Source organism: Amblyraja radiata, chromosome 45, assembly GCF_010909765.2.
Source record: "Amblyraja radiata isolate CabotCenter1 chromosome 45, sAmbRad1.1.pri, whole genome shotgun sequence".
In the NCBI taxonomy this organism is placed as follows: domain Eukaryota; kingdom Metazoa; phylum Chordata; class Chondrichthyes; order Rajiformes; family Rajidae; genus Amblyraja; species Amblyraja radiata.
Window position 1 is genome coordinate 6,407,180 of NC_046000.1, and position 17,569 is coordinate 6,424,748.

The following is a 17,569-nucleotide window of genomic DNA, read 5'->3' on the forward strand; positions in this document are numbered from 1 at the left end:
TATACCTATGCCCTCTGGTTCTCGATTCCTCTGGGCAAGAGATCCTGTGCGTCTACCCGATCTATTCCTCTCATGATTTTACACACCTCTATAAGATCACCTGTGCTCCAAGGAATAGATTCCCAGCCTACTCAACCTCTCTCTATAGCTCAGACCCTCGAGTCCTGGCAACATCCTCGTAAATCTCCCCTTGACAAAGTCTGTCCTGTAACATGGTGCCCAGAACTGAACACAATACTCGAAATGCGGCCTCACCAACGTCTGAAGCAACTGCAATGTGACATGAGGTTTACGAGAAATATCCCAGGATGATTGGGGGCAATATATGATGACCGTTTGACGGCTGGGCCTGCACTCGCTGGCGTATAGAAGGATGAGCGGGGGGGGAAACCACAAGGCCCATGCTGAACGCAATGCAAGTTTAACTGATCTCCAAAGCCTGCACGTGGTCCATATCCCTCCATTCCCTGCATTTCCACGTGCCTATCCAAAAACTTCAACATTCACTTGAGTAGGTTGTCAAACTGGAAAGGGTGCATGCAGAGAAGATTTACAAGGATGTTTCCAGGTCTAGAGGGTCTGAGCTACAGGGAGAGGTTGAGCAGGCTGGGTCTCTATTCTCTGGAGCGCAGGAGGATGAGGGGTGATCTTACAGAGGTGTATACAATCATGAGAGGAATAGATCGGGTAGACGCACAGAGTCTCTTGCCCAGAGTAGGGGAATCGAGGACCAGAGGACATAGGTTTAAGGTGAAAAGATTTAATAGAAATCTGAGGGGTAACTTTTACACACAAAGGGTGGTGGGTGAATGGAACAAGCTGCCAGAGGACTCTCATGGTTATCTGGACCACACTTCTTCCCACTCTGCTTCCTGTAAGGACTCCATCCCCCAACTTCCAATTCCTCCGTCTACGCCGCATCTGCTCCCAGGATGAGGTGTTCCAAACCAGGGCATCGGAGAATGGGGGTTCCCCTCCTCTACTATAGATGAGGCCCTCACCAGGGTCGCTTCTGTACCTCATAACTCTCCTCGCATTCCCCGTCCCCCCACTCGTAACAAGGACAGAGTCCCCCTTGTCCTCACCTTCCACCATACCAGCCGTCACATACAACAAAAAATCCTCCGACATTTTCACCACCTCCAACGGGATCCCACCACTGGCCACATCTTTCCATCTCCTCTCCTTTCGGCTTTCCGCAGAGACTGCTCCCTCCGTAACTCCCTGGTCAATTCGTCCCTTCTCACCCAAACCACCCCCTCTCCGGGCACTTTCCCTTGCAACCGCACTTGTCGCTTTACCTCCCCCCTTTCCAGGTGCGGCAGAGGTTCACCTGCACCTCCTCCAACCTCATCTATTGCATCTGCTGCTCTAGGTGTCAGCTGCTCTACATCGGTGAGACCAACACCGTTCGTTTCGGCCAACACCTCCGCTCAGTTCGCAATAACCAACCTGATCTCCCGGTGGCTCAGCAGTTCAACTCCCCCTCCCATACCGAATCCGACTTTTCTGTCCCGGACCTCCTCCGTGGCCAGAGGGAGACCCACTGCAAATTGGAGGAGCAGCACCTCATATTTTGCTTGGGCAGTTTACACCCCAGCGGTATGAACATTGACTTCTCCAATTTCAGGTAGTCCTTGCTTTCTCCTTCATTCCCCTTCCCTTCCCAGCTCTCCCACAGCCCACTGTCTCCGCCTCTTCCTTTCTTCTTTCCGCCCCCCCTCCCCCTCCCCCCTCACACTAGTCTGAAGAAGGGTCTCAACCCGAAACGTTGCCTATTTCCTTCGCCCCATAGATGCTGCCGCACCCGCTGAGTTTCTCCAGTATTTTTGTCCACCAAGCTGCCAGAGGAGGTAGTCGTCGGTCTATTTCCACCACAGATGCTGCCTGACCCGCTGAGTTTCTCCAGCACTTTGTATTTTGCTGTAGTATCTAGCATCTGCGGTCTCTTGTGTCTCCACTTTTGCAACCTAACACAATGTATTCCCCCCACAATACAATCAACTTCCCACAGATTCATAAGGTCATAAGTGATAGGAGCAGAATTAGGCCATTCAGCCCATCAAGTCTACCCAGCCATTCAATGATGGTTGATATATCATTTCCTCCTAACCCCGTTCTCCAGCCTTCTCCCCATAACCCCTGATACCCATACTAATCAAGAACCTATCTATCTCTGCCTGACAAAATACCCTTTGACTTGGCCTCCACATCCTTCTGTGGCAATGAATTGCACAGATTCACCACCCTCTGACTGAAGAAATTCTTCCTCAACTCCTTCCTAAAGGAAGGTCCTTTAATTCTGAGGCCATGATCTCTGGTCCTAGACTCTGCCACTAGTGGAAACATCCTCTCTACACCCACTCACTCTACCCAGAGCATTGAGTATAGAAGTTGGGATGTAATGTTAAAATTGTACAAGGCATTGGTGAGGCCAATTCTGGAGTATGGTGTACAATTTTGGTCGCCTAATTATAGGAAGGATGTCAACAAAATAGAGAGAGTACAGAGGAGATTTACTAGAATGTTGCCTGGGTTTCAGCAACTTAGTTGCAGAGAAAGGTTGAACAAGTTAGGGCTTTATTCTCAGGAGCGCAGAAGGTTAAGGGGGGACATGATAGAGGTCTTTAAAATGATGAGAGGGATAGACAGAGTTGACGTGGAAAAGCTTTTCCCACTGAGAGTAGGGAAGTTTCAAACAAGGGGACATGACTTGAGAATTAAGGGACAGAAGTTTAGGGGTAACATGAGGGGGAACTTCTTTACTCAGAGAGTGGTGGCTGTGTGGAATGAGCTTCCAGTGAAGGTGGTGGAGGCAGGTTCGTTTTTATCATTTAAAAATAAATTGGATAGTTATATGGACGGGAAAGGAATGGAGGGTTATGGTCTGAGTGCAGGTAGACTGGGACTAGGGGAGAATAAGTGTTCGGCACGGACTAGAAGGGTCGAGATGGCCTGTTTCCGTGCTGTAATTGTTATATGGTTATCTATGGTTACATGCCGGTGGCTATTTACAGCAACACGGAGGCTGGCAAAGTGCCAGAGACCAGCGTTCGATCTTCTGATTCATATTGCCAAAGGCCCGGGTTCGATCCTGACCTCGAGCGCTGTCTGTGTGTGTGTGTTGGTGCGGAGTTTGCACCTTCTTCCTGTGATCACGTGGGTTTCCTCCGGGTGGTCCGGTTTCCTCCCACATCCCAAAGACGTGTGGGTTTACAGGTTAATTGTCCCCCGGTAAAACTGTCTCTGGTGTTCAGGGAGTGGATGAGATACTGGGATAACATAGACCTTGTGTGAACGGGCGATCGATGGTTGGCATGGACTCGATGGGCCGAAGGGCCTGTTTCCCTGCTGTATCATTCACAATCAACAATTCAACGAAGACAAAGGCCGGTAGAGTTGTTGCCATGCAGCACCAGAGACCCAGGTCCAATCCTGACTAAAGTGAGTTCCAGGGAGGGCAGAACCCGCTGTAGGGGTGGGTGGTGAAAGCTGATGCCATGGTGGCGTTGAAGAGACTCTTGAACGGGCACATGGACACGCAGGGAGCGGAGGGATATGGATTTACAGGCAGGTGAGAGTTGATCTTGGCATCGTGTTTGGCATGGACATTGTGGGCCGAAGGGTCTGTTCCTGTGCTGTACAGCTCTATGTTCTGTGAGCTGGTGCTCCCCCCATCCCTCTCTGCGATTTCACAGTGCGCTAGCTAGTATACATTGCAGGTTTTGTTTTATTTGTTTGGGCCACACTCCCACCTAGTGGCAAGGAGCAGATTCTCGATGCAGCAGGACTGAACGCCAGGGAGAATAATCCTCTGCTCCACACAGCGAGGCGAAAGAGAACTGCAGGTTTATGACGCTGGAGGATCGATCGCCTTCAGTTTTGGTCACCCTGCTCTTGGAAAGATGTTGTAAGGCTGGAAAAGGTGCAGAGAGGATTTACGGGGATGTTGCCAGGACTCGAGGGCCTGAGCTACAGGAAGAGGCACAGTGGCAGAGTTACTGCCTTACAGCGCCAGAGACACGGGTTCGATCCTGACCACGGGTGCTGTCTGTACGGAGCTGACACAATTTCTCTATATGTGTTCTCCAGGCACTTTGGTAACAAAAATTGTCCCCAGTTTCCTCCAATTGTCTCCAAGTTCCAAAGGCGTACAGGTGTGTAGGTTAACTGGTTTCAGTAAAAAAAATAGCTGGTTGTCTCAAGTGTGCAGCAACTTTTAAGAAACATTTAGACAGGTACATGGATAGTCAAGTCAATTTAATTTCTATAGCACACTTAAAAATAACTCTCGTTGACCAAAGCGCTTTACATTAGTGTAGTGAGAGGACAGGTTTGGAAGGATGTGGGCCAAACGCGGGCAGGTGGGACTAGTGTAGATGGCTGGTGTGAGCAGGTTGGGCTGAAGGGCCTACTTCCACGCTGTGTGACTCTCTGACTCTATGAGATGGATATGAAGGGAATGGATCACGTTCAGGCAGAGGAGATGAGCTTAACTTGGCATCATGTTCAGCAGTAGGGTTGCCAACTTTCTCACTCCCAAACAAGGGACAAAAGGTCAAAATAAGGGACAAATTCCCGACCGGCCATGGCTGGGTGAATGATGAGTTGGCCCGGGTGCTGGACTGCACGCAAAGCCCAGCCAGAGGGCCAGCTGAGGAGTTTTCGCCCGGGTCGCGTGAGATCGCGCGCAAAGTCCGGCGCCCCGTCAAACTCACAAACCGATGATCGGCCGTGAGAAGGAGGGGTGGTGGTGGTGTCGGCGATAAGCGAAGGTCCGACAGCTGGCCGGGCTGCGGGCGAGGCGCTACTGCCTGCTACTGCTGCTGCACTCCATGGGCTGCACTACATCAGGATGGGTGAGGTGGAGCCGGACGCGGCACTCCGACCCGACATTCCCCTCGACCCGAGTAGTAGCGGTCAAATACGGAACAAGGGCGGTTCCGTACGGCCAATATACTGGATGTCCCGGCTAATACGGGACAGTTGGCAACTCTATTCAGCAGAGACATCGTGGAATCTGTTCCACGCTCATCCAAGGCTTAGTTGGGCTTAGAGTGACTGTATTTCAAATGAGCCAGACAGGAGATGATTGGGACTTCACTGTCAGCCACTGCTTTGCTGTAAGAGCTGGGATAATCTTGTACAGCGATTTACATGGAACTGTCTATAGCACACTGTACATTTACAGCTGTAGAGTCATACAATGTGGAAACAGGCCCTTCGGCCCAACATGCCAACACTGACCAACATGTCCCATCTACACTAGTCCCACCTGCCTGCATTTGATCCATATGCCTCTCAACCTGTCCTATCCATGTATCTGTCTAATTGCTTCTTAAACGTTGCGATAGTACCTGCCTCAGTTACTTGCTCCGGCAGCTCGTTTTATACACCTACCACCCTCTGTGTGAAAAAGTTGCCCCTCCGATTCCTATTCAATCTTTCCCCCTTCACCTTAAACCTATGTCAACTCATTCTCAATCTGGGTAAGAGACTCTGTGAGTCCACCCAATCTATTGATGTGATTTTATACACTTCTATACACTTATACAACTCCCTTTACGCTGGCATCAGCCAATCTTCCCTGTCCCGCCTGCAACTGGTCCAAAACGCCGCAGCGAGACTCCTGACGGGCACCCGAAAAAGGGACCATATCACCCCGATCCTGGCCTCTCCCCACTGGCTCCCTGTGCGGTTCCAAATACATTTCAAGATCCTCCTCCATGTCTACAAAGCCCTTAACGGGCTTGCCCCCACCTACATCAAAAGTCTGCTTACCCACCACTCCACCTCCAGGTCCCTCAGATCGGCCGACTTGGGGTTACTGAACATCCCACGGTCTAGGCATAAGCTCAGGGGTGACCGTGCCTTTGCGGTTGCAGCTCCTAGACTGTGGAACAGCATCCCCTCTTCCCATCAGAACTGCCCCCTCCATCGACTCCTTTAAGTCGAGACTTAAAACTCATCTTTACTCTCAAGCCTTTCTTGACGTCCTCTGAGGGAGTTTGTATTTATGTATGTACTTAATCTATGAACCACTGTTGTATAACGTTAGTACCTCCACCAATGTAAAGCACTTTGGTCAACGAGAGTTGTTTTTTAAATGTGCTATAGAAATAAAAGTGACTAAAAGTGACTTGACTTCTATAAGATCACCCCTCATCCTCCTGCGCTCCAGGGAATAGAGTCCCAGTCTGCTCAACCGCTTCCTGTAGCTCACACCCTCGAGTCCCGGCAACATCCTTATAAATGTTCTCTGCACCCTTTCCATCTTCACAACATCTTTCCTAAAACATGGTGCCCATGTACAGCAGGGAAACAGGGAAACAGGCCTTTCGGCCCACCTTGTCCATGCTGACCAATTTGGCATTCTTAGCTAGTCCCATTGGCCTAGGGTGACTCAGTGGTGCAGCAGCAGAGACCCGGGTTCGATCTTGACTGCGGATGCTGTCTGTAAAGTGTTTGTACGTTCGTTCTCCCTGTGACCACGTGGGTTTTCTCCGGATGCTCCGGTTTCCCCCCACACTCCACAGACGTACAGGTTTGTAGGTTAATATTGTAAATTGTCCCTCGTATGTAGGATAGCATTAGTATATGGGGTCATTGTTGGTGGGTGCGGAAAAGGGCCCATTTCCCTGCTGTGTCTCTAAACTAAAACAAAAAAGACATTTGCCGCCGTTTGGCCCATAACCCTTCCTATCCATCTATACAGCACGGAAACAGGCCATTCAGCCCATCAGTGCTGACCATCAAACACCCGTTCACACTAGTTCCGCGTAATCCCGCTTTCGCAACCACTCCCAATACAGTAGGGGGCAATTTCACAAAGGGCCAATTAACCTGCAAATCTGCACGTCTTTGGGATATGGGAGGAAACCCATGTGGTCACAGGGAGAGCGCGCACAGAGTGCACCCAAGGTTAAGGATCGACCCACGGCATTGGCATTGTGAAGCAGCAGCTCTCCCAGCTGTGCCATTGTGCCACCCGTCCAATCTGTTCCAATGTCTTTTGAAAGTCGTAATTATATCCGCATCTATAGCTTCCTCTGGCAGCTTGTTCCAGATAATGGATTATCCTCTTCTTCTGGGCAAATGACCCATTTATGACCCATTAATGTATTGAAAGCAGCACTGAGGCACTGCTGGTAGAGCAGCTGCCTCACAGTTTGCGTTCAATGGTTGAATCCAATCTTGTCCATGTTGGCTTTGCGCCCTTTAGTTTAGTTTAGAGATACAGCGTGGAAACGGGCCTTTCAGCCCCTCGAGCCCACACTGACCAGCGATCCCCGCACACTGACACTATCCCACACACATTAGGGACAATTTACGATATTTACGAGAGCCAATCAACCTACAAACCTGTATGTCTTTGGAGTGTGGGCGGAAACCTGAGCACCCGGAGAAAACCCACGTAGGTCACGGAGAGAACGTACAAACTCCGTACAGACAGCACCCGTGGTCTCTGGCGCTGTCAGGCAGCAACTCTACTGCTGTGCCACCGTGCCACCCCGTCAGACTGTAGACTGTACATTCTGTAGAATCGTATAGCCTGAAAACGGGCCCTTTGGCCCAATTCATCTACATGCGTGATAGATTGAAAGATGCAGGATGCAAACAGGTCCCTCTGCAAACCAAGTCCACGCCAACCACTGATCGCCCGTTCACACTAGTTCTATGTTATCCTACATTCTTATCCATTCCCTACACACTAGGGGGCATTTTTTGCCACTCAGAAGTGTGTAAGATCATGAGAGACATAGATTAGGTAGACAGTCAGAACCTTTCTCCCAGGATGGAAAATTCAAATACAATTTGGGCAGCCACGGTGGCGCAGTGGTAGAGTTACTGCCTTACAGCGAATGCAGCGTCGGAGACCCGGGTTCGATCCCGACTACGGGTGCTGTCTTTACTGAGTTTTACGTTCTCCCCGTGACCTGCGTGGGTATTTCTCCGAGATCTTCGGTTTCCTCCCACACTCCAAAGACGTACAGGTTTGTAGGGTGATTGGTTTGGAAAATGTAAAAATTGTCCCTAGTGGGTGTAGGATGGTGTTAATTTGCGGGGATCGCTGGTCGGCGCGGACACGGTAGGCTGAAGGGCCTGTTTCCGCGCTGTATCTCTAGGCACTGTCTTTTACCCAGAGTAGGGAAATCAAGAACTAGAGGGTATAGGATTAAGGTGAGAGAGGAAAGATAGGAATTTGAGGGGCAACCTTTTACACACAGAAGGTGGTGTGTACATGGAACAAGCTGCCGGAGGAGGTAGTTGAGGCAGGTACATTTGGTCCAGGAGACACAAAATGCTCTAGTAAATCAGCGGGTCAGGCAGCATCTCTGGGGATAAGGAACAGGTGACGTTTTGGGTTGAAACCCAGTCTGAAGAAGGGTCCCGACCCGAAACGTCACCTATTCCTTATTCATTTTTTGCAAAGATGCAGCCTGACCCGCTGAGTTACTCCAGCAATTTGTGAGACCCTTCTTGGGTCTGGTTGTTTGGACAACTACCTGGATAGGAACGTTTTAAAGAAATACGGGCCACATGCAGGCAAATGGGGCAAGCTTAGATTGGGCATCTTGGTCGAAATGGATGGGTTGCACGGAAGGGCCTGTTTGCATGCTGTATGATTCCACAACTCATGTACAATATCAATTGACATATTAAGGCGATATACGGTGGCACAGCGGTAGAGTTGTTGCTTCACAGCGCCAGAGACCCGGGTTCGATCCAGGACTACGGGCGCTGTCTGTATCGAGTTTGTACATTCTCCCCGTGACCGCGTGGATTTTCTCCGGGCGCTCCGGTTTCCTCCCACACTCCAAAGACATGCAGGTTGGTCGGTTAATTGCCTTCTGTAAATTAACCCAAGTGTGTAGGATAAAACTAGTGTACGGGAGTGATTGTTGGTCGGCCTAGGCTCGGTGGGCCAGAGGGCCTCTTTACAGACACGCTCCCATCCCAAGAAGCTTCTTGGCTAGCTTACTTCGTACCTCATCTTTTCTACCCGTATTGCCTTTTTAGTTATCTTCTGTTGCTCTTTAAAAGTTGCCCAATCCTCTGGCTTCCCACTCATCTTTGCTACTCATCATATGTACAAACTTCTATTTTATTTTATACTGTCCTTGACTTCCCTTGTCAGATATGGTCGCCACTTACTCCCCTTAGAACCTTTCTTCCTCCTTGGAATGAACTGATCCTGCACCTTTTGTATTATTCCCAGAAATACCTGCCATTGTTGTTCCACTGTCATCCCTGCTAGGGTCTCTTTCCAGTCAACTTTGGCCAGCTCCTCCCTCATAAGTAGAAGTTTCCACTAGTGGGAGAGTCTAGGACGAGAGGTCACAGCCTCAGAATTAAAGGACGTTCTATTAGTAAGGAGATGAGGAGGAATTTCTTTAGTCAGAGGGTGGTGAATCTGTGGAATTCTTTGCCACAGAGGCCAAGTCAGTGGATGTTTTTAAGGCAGAGATCGCTAGATTTTTGATTAGTACGGGTGTCAGGGGTTATGGGGAGAAGGCAGGAGAATGGGGTTAGGAGGGAGAGATAGATCAGCCATGATTGGATGGCGGAGTAGACTTGATGGGCCGAGTGGCCTAATTCTACTATCACTTATGATCTTATAACAAACTGTCCATTAATTTGAGTTAGCTGCTTAAAGGTTAGTTTAGTTTAGAGATACAGCACAGAAACAGACCACTCGGCCCAGGGTAGGGTCTATGAACAGGAAAGGTTCAGGGTTATGGGTGGGAATGGTTTAGGGTACATATATAAGGTTTTGTTTCAGTTTGGGGTGGGTGTGAAGCGACGCTAGGAGAGGAGTGTGAAGTACAAGAGGCTGCAGATGCTGGAATCATGAACAATAAACTAGATGCTGGAGGAACTCAGCAGGTCAGGCAGCATCTGTGGAAGGATGTGTTCAGTATAATTTTGTAGTTTAGAGATACAGTGCGGAAACAGGCCCTTCAGCCCACCGAGTCTGTGCCGAATAGCGATCACCCCATACTCTAGCACTATCCTACACACTGGGGCCAAGTTACATTTTTACTGAATCCAATTAACCTACAAACCTGTACGTCTTTGGAGTGTTGGAGGAACCCGGAGCATTTTGAAAAAAGCCCACGCGGTCACGGGGAGAACGTACAAACTCCATACAGACAGCGCCCGTAGTCAGGATCGAACCCGGTTCTCTGGCGCTGTGAGGCAGCAACTCTACCGCTGCCCCACCGTGTCGCTGTGGCAGACAATGTCTCGGAATGGAACCCTCTTCGGACTGGAGGGCGAACCTCTTCAAAGTAGGCGTGAGATTTCACGTATGGAGATTCCACGGTCTGAAGACGGAACTCAGAAGAGTCTGGATCCCAGTTGAAGGGCGGTTTGGTGGTGCACGGGTAGAGTTGCTGCTTTACAGCACCAGGGACCCGGCTTTAATCCTGACTGTCTGTACAGAGTTTGTACCTTCTCCCCGTGACCGCGTGGGTTTTCTCCGGGTGCTCCGGTTTCCTCCCACTCGCCGAAGATGTAAAGGTCTGGAGGTAAATTGGCTTTGGTAAATTGCCCCTAGTGTCTAGCATAGAACTAGTGTACAGAGTATTCGCTCCTCGGCCTCTGTGAGCCCAAGGGGTCTGTTTCCGCGCTGTATCTCTAAAGCCTCAAAGCAAACTCAGAGAGTCATTGATCTTTGGCAGGTCTGTAGGTTAATTAGCTTCTGTAAATTGTCCCTAGTGTGTAGCAAAGATCTAGTGGACTGAATCAAAGATTTCATGCCCTGTGGGTTAATTGGCTTGGGTAAATTGACACTAGTGTGTAGCAAAGAGCTAGTGTACAGAACCAAAGATGTCAGGCCCTGTGGGTTCAATGGCTTGGGTAAATTGACACTAGTGTGTAACATAGAAAAAGTGTACTGGGCAACCGCTGGTCGGCGCTGACTCGGTGGGCCGAAGGGCCTCTTGCCTCGCCGTATCTCTAAACTGAGAAGGGTCTCGACCTGAAACGTCATCAGTCAATATTCTTCCGCAGATGCTGCTTGACCCGCTGAGTTCTTCCAGCACTTTTTTACTCATTGCTATTCTATATAGCAATGAGTGGGTTAGGGCAGCAATACTATGGTGCTGCTAGGATGGAGCCAGTGGGTGGAGGCTGTGCATGAGGGTGGAGGTGACATGGGAGGATGTCAGGCCCTGATTGTGTATTCCGATGATCATAAGACACAGGAGCAGAATTAGGCCATTTGCCCATCGAGTCTCCAACTCCTGCCTTCTCCCCATAACTATTTGACACCCTTACTAATCGGGGGCCTGGGCTATAGGGAGAGTTTGATAAGGCTGGGACTCTGTTCCATGGAGTGCAGGAGGATGAGGGGTGATCTTATCAAAATCGTGTGAGGAATAGATTGGGTAAGTGCACAGAGTCTCTTGCCCTCCCAGAGTAGGGGAATCAAGAGCCAGAGGGCATAGGTTTAAGGTGAGAGGGAAAAATTTAATAGGGACCTGATGGGGTAATTTTTTCACATAAAAGGTGGTGGGTGCATATGAGCTGCTGGCTGAGGTAGTTGAGGCAGGGTTTATCGCTACGGTTTAAAAAAAATGTAGACAGATACATGGATAGGACAGGTTTAGAGGGATAAGGGCCAAACGCAGGCAGGTGGGACCAGTGTGGATGGGGCTAGATTGGTGGTGTGGGCAGGTTGGGCTGATGTGATGTGCCTGTTTCCATGCTGTAGGAGACTCTATGACTCTATAATCAAGAACTTAGCAATCTCCATTTTAAATACATCCATTGACTTGGCCTCCACCACTGTCTGCGGCCATGAATTCCACTGATTCACCACCCTCCGGTTAAGGAATTTCCTCCTCATGTCCATTCTAAAGGTACAGCCTTTTATTCTGAGGCTGTGCCCTCTGGTCCCAGACTCCCCCACAACTGGTCAATTGATATTTTTTACGCAGAGATTGACAGATTCTTGATTAGTACGGGTGTCAGGAGTTATGGGACGAGGCAGGAGAATGGGGTTAGGAGGGAGAGATAGATCAGCCGCGATTGAATGGCGGAGTAGACTCGATGGACCGAATGGCCTAACTCTGCTCCTATCACTGATGACCTGATGAAAACCGGGCTGCATCAGAATGGATGAGTTGGAATGTTTTCCCCACAAACAAAGTTATTCAGAGCAGGAGCCAATTTCAATGAATCAGCAGCTTTGAATTAATTTGCACAGATTATCCAGTAAATCCAGTCTGCTGACTCGTGTGGTTGAATAGCAGGGCTCAGTGGCCCTGAGTTAATAAGATCACCCTGCCGTCCAGCCTCTTACTGCCGTTAAACATTCCTGGAACGTCAACAACATCACTGTGGCCCCCATTACCATCTCCACCTCCCCTCCCTGACAACCGTGTGAATGTCAACAAGATTGTTTGCAACTTTGGTGTGATTTATGAGCCCATGCTGGATTTTGGAACTCCAAACACGAGCGACGCCAAGAATGACTAGTCCCGCCACAGTGGAGGAGCGGGTAGAGCTGCTACCTCCTTTAAACATGGGTACGGTGGTGGTGGAGGGGATATTTCCTCAGGTGGGAGAGTCTAGGACTAGAGGGCACAGCCTCAGAATTAAAGGACGTACCTTTAGCAAGAAGATGAGGAGGAATTTCTTTAGTCAGAGGGTGGCGAATCTGTGGAATTCTTTGACACAGGAGGTTGCGGAGTCAAAGGCAATTGATATTTTTACGGCAGAGATAGATAGATTCTTGATTAGTACGGGTGTCAAGGGTTATGGGGAGAATGGGGTTAGGAGGGAGAGATAGATCAGCCATGATTGAATGGCGTAGACCTGACGGGCCGATTGGCCTTATTCCGCTCCCATCACTTACGACCTTATGACCATCCACAGTACAGATACAAGATAAAGGGAAATAACATGAATATGTCGCCCTAAGTTGCAGCAAGTGAGAATTTAATTGTTCCGTTCTCAGTACCTACGACAACTCTAGGCTCTTAGACTCTTGACTGATACAACTCTGGGCCTTCAGCCTGATGGGATGCAAAGAGCAGCGGGAATGTAAATAAGCTCTTTGCAGCAAGTGCATTAAATAGACAACAATGTCAAGAGGTGATGTTTAAGCCGTTCCAGAAGACAAGCAGTGAACCTTGAAGCTATTGTGTTCAGTCCTGGGCACCGTGTTATAGGAAAGATGTTGTCAAGCTGGAAAGGGTACAGAGAAGATTTACGAGGATGTTGCCAGGACTGGAGGGTGTGAGCTATCGGGAGAGGTTGAGCAGACTGGGACTGGAGCGCAGGAGGATGAGGGGTGATCTTATAGACGTGTACAAAATCAGAAGAGGAATAGATCAGGTTGATGCACAATTCTTCTCTGATCACTTATGAATTTATGAACGTGAAACTTTGAGCTCTCACCTTAAAGTTATACCCTCTTAGTTGTTGTAGTTTGAGCTCTCATCTTAACGTTATACCCTTCCCTGTGGCTATCAAACTGTACAACCCATCCCCCTTCTGCCGTGGGGTAGACTGAGCCCAGGGAGCCGTTGGTGCGAGGGGAGGAGTACCTGCGCTGTAAGTATAAACTACATCTCGGGGCTTGCTTTCACAGAGGCCCAGGGACCTGACACCAAAATCGGCAACGTTCCAGAGAAGGAGTCTGGTGGAAGCCTCTGACTGGTGGAAGAGGACCGGGTTTACATTTTTACATTTCTGCCTACAGGTTAAGGATTGTGGGAGTTACGTGTACAGTATTTATTAGTATTTATTAGTAAAGTTTAAAGGATAAAGTTTTGTGTTTTTTAATATTTAATATAGAGTTAATTTGGGAGTAAGATATGTCAGTGGAGATTGGCCCCGTGGTTTGCTCAGCCTGCAACATGTGGGAGATCAGGGATATGGTCGGTGTCCCTGGTGACTACGTTTGCAGGAAGTGTGTCCAGCTGCAGCTCCTGGCAGACCGCATTGAACGATTGGAACTGCGGCTGGATTCATACTGGAGCATCCACGATGCTGAGAAAGTCGTGGATAGCACGTACAGTGAGTTGGTCACACCGCAGGTAATAGGTAAGAGGACAGAAAGGGAACGGGTGGCCAATAGCCAGCATAGCAGTAGGCAGGTAGTGCAGGAGTCCCCTGCGGTCATCTCCCTCCTAAACAGGTATACCATTTTGGATACTGTTGAGGGAGATGGCTCATCAGGGGAATGCAGCAGCAGCCAAGTTCATGGTACCATGGGTGGCTCTGCGGCACATGAGGGGGGGGGAAAAGAGTGGAAGGGCGATAGTAATAGGGGATTCAATTGTCAGGGGAATAGATAGGCGTTTCTGCGGCTGCAAACGAGACTCCAGGATGGTATGTTGCCTCCCTGGTGCAAGGGTCTGGGATGTCACTGAATGGCTGCAGAACATTCTGGAGGGGGAGGGTGAACAGCCAGTTGTCATGGTGCATATTGGCACCAACGATATAGGTAAAAAAAGGGATGAGGTCCTACAAGATGAATTTAGGGAGCTAGGAGATAAACTTAAAAGTAGGACCTCAAAGATAATAATCTCTGGATTAATACCAGTACCACGGGCCAGTCAGAGTAGAAATAGGAGGATATTGCAGATTAATACGTGGCTTGAAAAATGGTACAAGGGGGAGGGATTCAAATTTTTAGGGCATTGGAACCAGTTCTGGGGGAGGTGGGACCAGTACAAACAGGACGGTCTGCACCTGGGCTGGAATGGAACCAATGTCCTTGGGGAGTGTTTGCTAGTGCTGTCGGGGAGGATTGGCCAAGATTGACTGGCAATTAATTCTAAAAGGGTTGACGGTGGATATGCAATGGAAGACATTTAAAGACTGCATGGATGAACTACAAAAATTGTGCATCCCAGTTTGGCAAAAGAATAAATCAGGGAAGGTAGTGCATCCGTGGATAACAAGGGAAATCAGGGATAGTATCAAAGCGAAGGATGATGCGTACAAATTAGCCAGAAAAAGCAGCATACCAGAGGACTGGGAGAAATTCAGAGACCAGCAGAGGAGGACAAAGGGCTTAATTAGGAAAGGAAAAATAGATTATGAAAGAAAACCGGCAGGGAACATAAAAACTGACTGCAAAAGTTTTTATAGATATGTGAAAAGAAAGAGATTAGTTAAAACAAATGTAGGTCCCTTGCAGTCAGAAACGGGTGAGTTGATCATGGGGAACAAGGATATGGCGGACCAATTGAATAACTACTTTGGTTCCGTCTTCACTAAGGAAGACATAAATAATCTGCCTGGAAATAGCAGGGGACCGCGTGTCAAAGGAGTTGGAGGAATTGAGTGAAATCCAGGTTAGTTGGGAAGTGGTGTTGGGTAAATTGAATGGATTAAAGGCCGATAAATCCCCAGGGCCAGATAGGCTGCATCCCAGAGTACTTAAGGAAGTAGCTCCAGAAATAGTGGATGCATAAGTAATAATCTTTCAAAACTCTTTAGATTCTGGAGTAGTTCCTGAGGATTGGAGGGTAGCAAACGTAACCCCACTTTTTAAGAAGTGAGGGAGAGAGGAAACGGGGAATTACAGACCAGTTAGTCTAACATCGGTAGTGGGGAAACTGCTAGAGTCAGTTATTAAAGATGGGATAGCAGCACATTTGGAAAGTGGTGAAATCATTGGACAAAGTCAGCATGGATTTACGAAAGGTAAATCATGTCTGACGAATCTTATAGAATTTTTCGAGGATGTAACTAGTAGCGTGGATAGGGGAGAACCAGTGGATGTGGTGTATCTGGACTTCCAGAAGGCTTTCGACAAGGTCCCACATAAGAGATTAGTATACAAACTTAAAGCACACGGCATTGGGGGTTCAGTATTGATGTGGATAGAGAACTGGCTGGCAAACAGGAAGCAAAGAGTAGGAGTAAACGGGTCCTTTTCACAATGGCAGGGCAGTGACTAGTGGGGTACCGCAAGGCTCAGTGCTGGGACCCCAGCTATTTACAATATATATTAATGATCTGGATGAGGGAATTGAAGGCAATATCTCCAAGTTTGCGGATGACACTAAGCTGGGGGGCAGTGTTAGCTGTGAGGAGGATGCTAGGAGACTGCAAGGTGACTTGGATAGGCTGGGTGAGTGGGCAAATGTTTGGCAGATGCAGTATAATGTGGATAAATGTGAGGTTATCCATTTTGGTGGCAAAAACAGGAAAGCAGACTATTATCTAAATGGTGGCCGATTAGGAAAAGGGGAGATGCAGCGAGACCTGGGTGTCATGGTACACCAGTCATTGAAAGTAGGCATGCAGGTGCAGCAGGCAGTGAAGAAAGCGAATGGTATGTTAGCTTTCATAGCAAAAGGATTTGAGTATAGGAGCAGGGAGGTTCTACTGCAGTTGTACAGGGTCTTGGTGAGACCACACCTGGAGTATTGCGTACAGTTTTGGTCTCCAAATCTGAGGAAGGACATTATTGCCATAGAGGGAGTGCAGAGAAGGTTCACCAGACTGATTCCTGGGATGTCAGGACTGTCTTATGAAGAAAGACTGGATATACTTGGTTTATACTCTCTAGAATTTAGGAGATTGAGAGGGGATCTTATAGAAACTTACAAAATTCTTAAGGGGTTGGACAGGCTAGATGCAGGAAGATTGTTCCCGATGTTGGGGAAGTCCAGGACAAGGGGTCACAGCTTAAGGATAAGGGAGAAATCCTTTAAAACCGAGATGAGAAAAACTTTTTTCACACAGAGAGTGGTGAATCTATGGAACTCTCTGCCACAGAGGGTAGTTGAGGCCAGTTCATTGGCTATATTTAAGAGGGAGTTAGATGTGGCCCTTGTGGCTAAGGGGATCAGAGGGTATGGAGAGAAGGCAGGTACAGGATACTGAGTTGGATGATCAGCCATGATCATATTGAATGGCGGTGCAGGCTCAAAGGGCCGAATGGCCTACTCCTGCACCTAATTTCTATGTCTATGTTTCTATGACTCCTCACCCCCAAATCTTTGCACATCCTTTCCACTCGTCACTTTAAATTAATGTTTCATGTATTTTGAGTTTTTTTATGACTGTTGGCAGATCAATTTTACAACTGCAGGACTGCCAACTCTCACGCTTTGAGCGTGAGAATCATGCCCTCAAGCAAACTCTCACACCCTCACGCTGATCAGAAATTTCTCACGCGCTACTGTGAGAAATGCTGTGATCAACAAAAATTTCAAAACTCGGATAAACTGCATGGTCCGCGGGTGTTGGAGAGCCGGGGCTGAGGGAGGGATGGGAGCAGCGGGCGGATACAGATGCGGGGAGCCGGGGATGGTGAGTTTGCGGGGCTGACGTGTATTTGCACGGCTAGCGAGTCGCTCGCTGCAGCTTCGGCCATGGAGCGCTCCGGACAGTGCGAGTGTCCCGGGCCGTCGGAGGTGTCGGAAGCGCCGCTGCCGCGAGAGTCTCTGTGCCGAAGGGACAGGCTCTCAAAGGGAGGCGGAGAGAGAGGGGAAGGAGACAGGGAGACAGTGGGGGGAGAGAGAGGGGGTGAGAGGAGAGAGAGGGGAGAGACAGAGGGGGGGCGGTGAATGGAGAGAGAGAAGAGGGAGAGGGG

General features: G+C 48.9%; 1 protein-coding gene across 1 annotated transcript in view; it reads right to left on the reverse strand.

Moving 5' to 3' along the window:
* The window catches only part of LOC116968452 (pyruvate carboxylase, mitochondrial-like), a 266,712-nt gene that overhangs the window by 212,214 nt on the left and 36,929 nt on the right, over window positions 1-17,569 (reverse strand). The window lies entirely within an intron of this gene.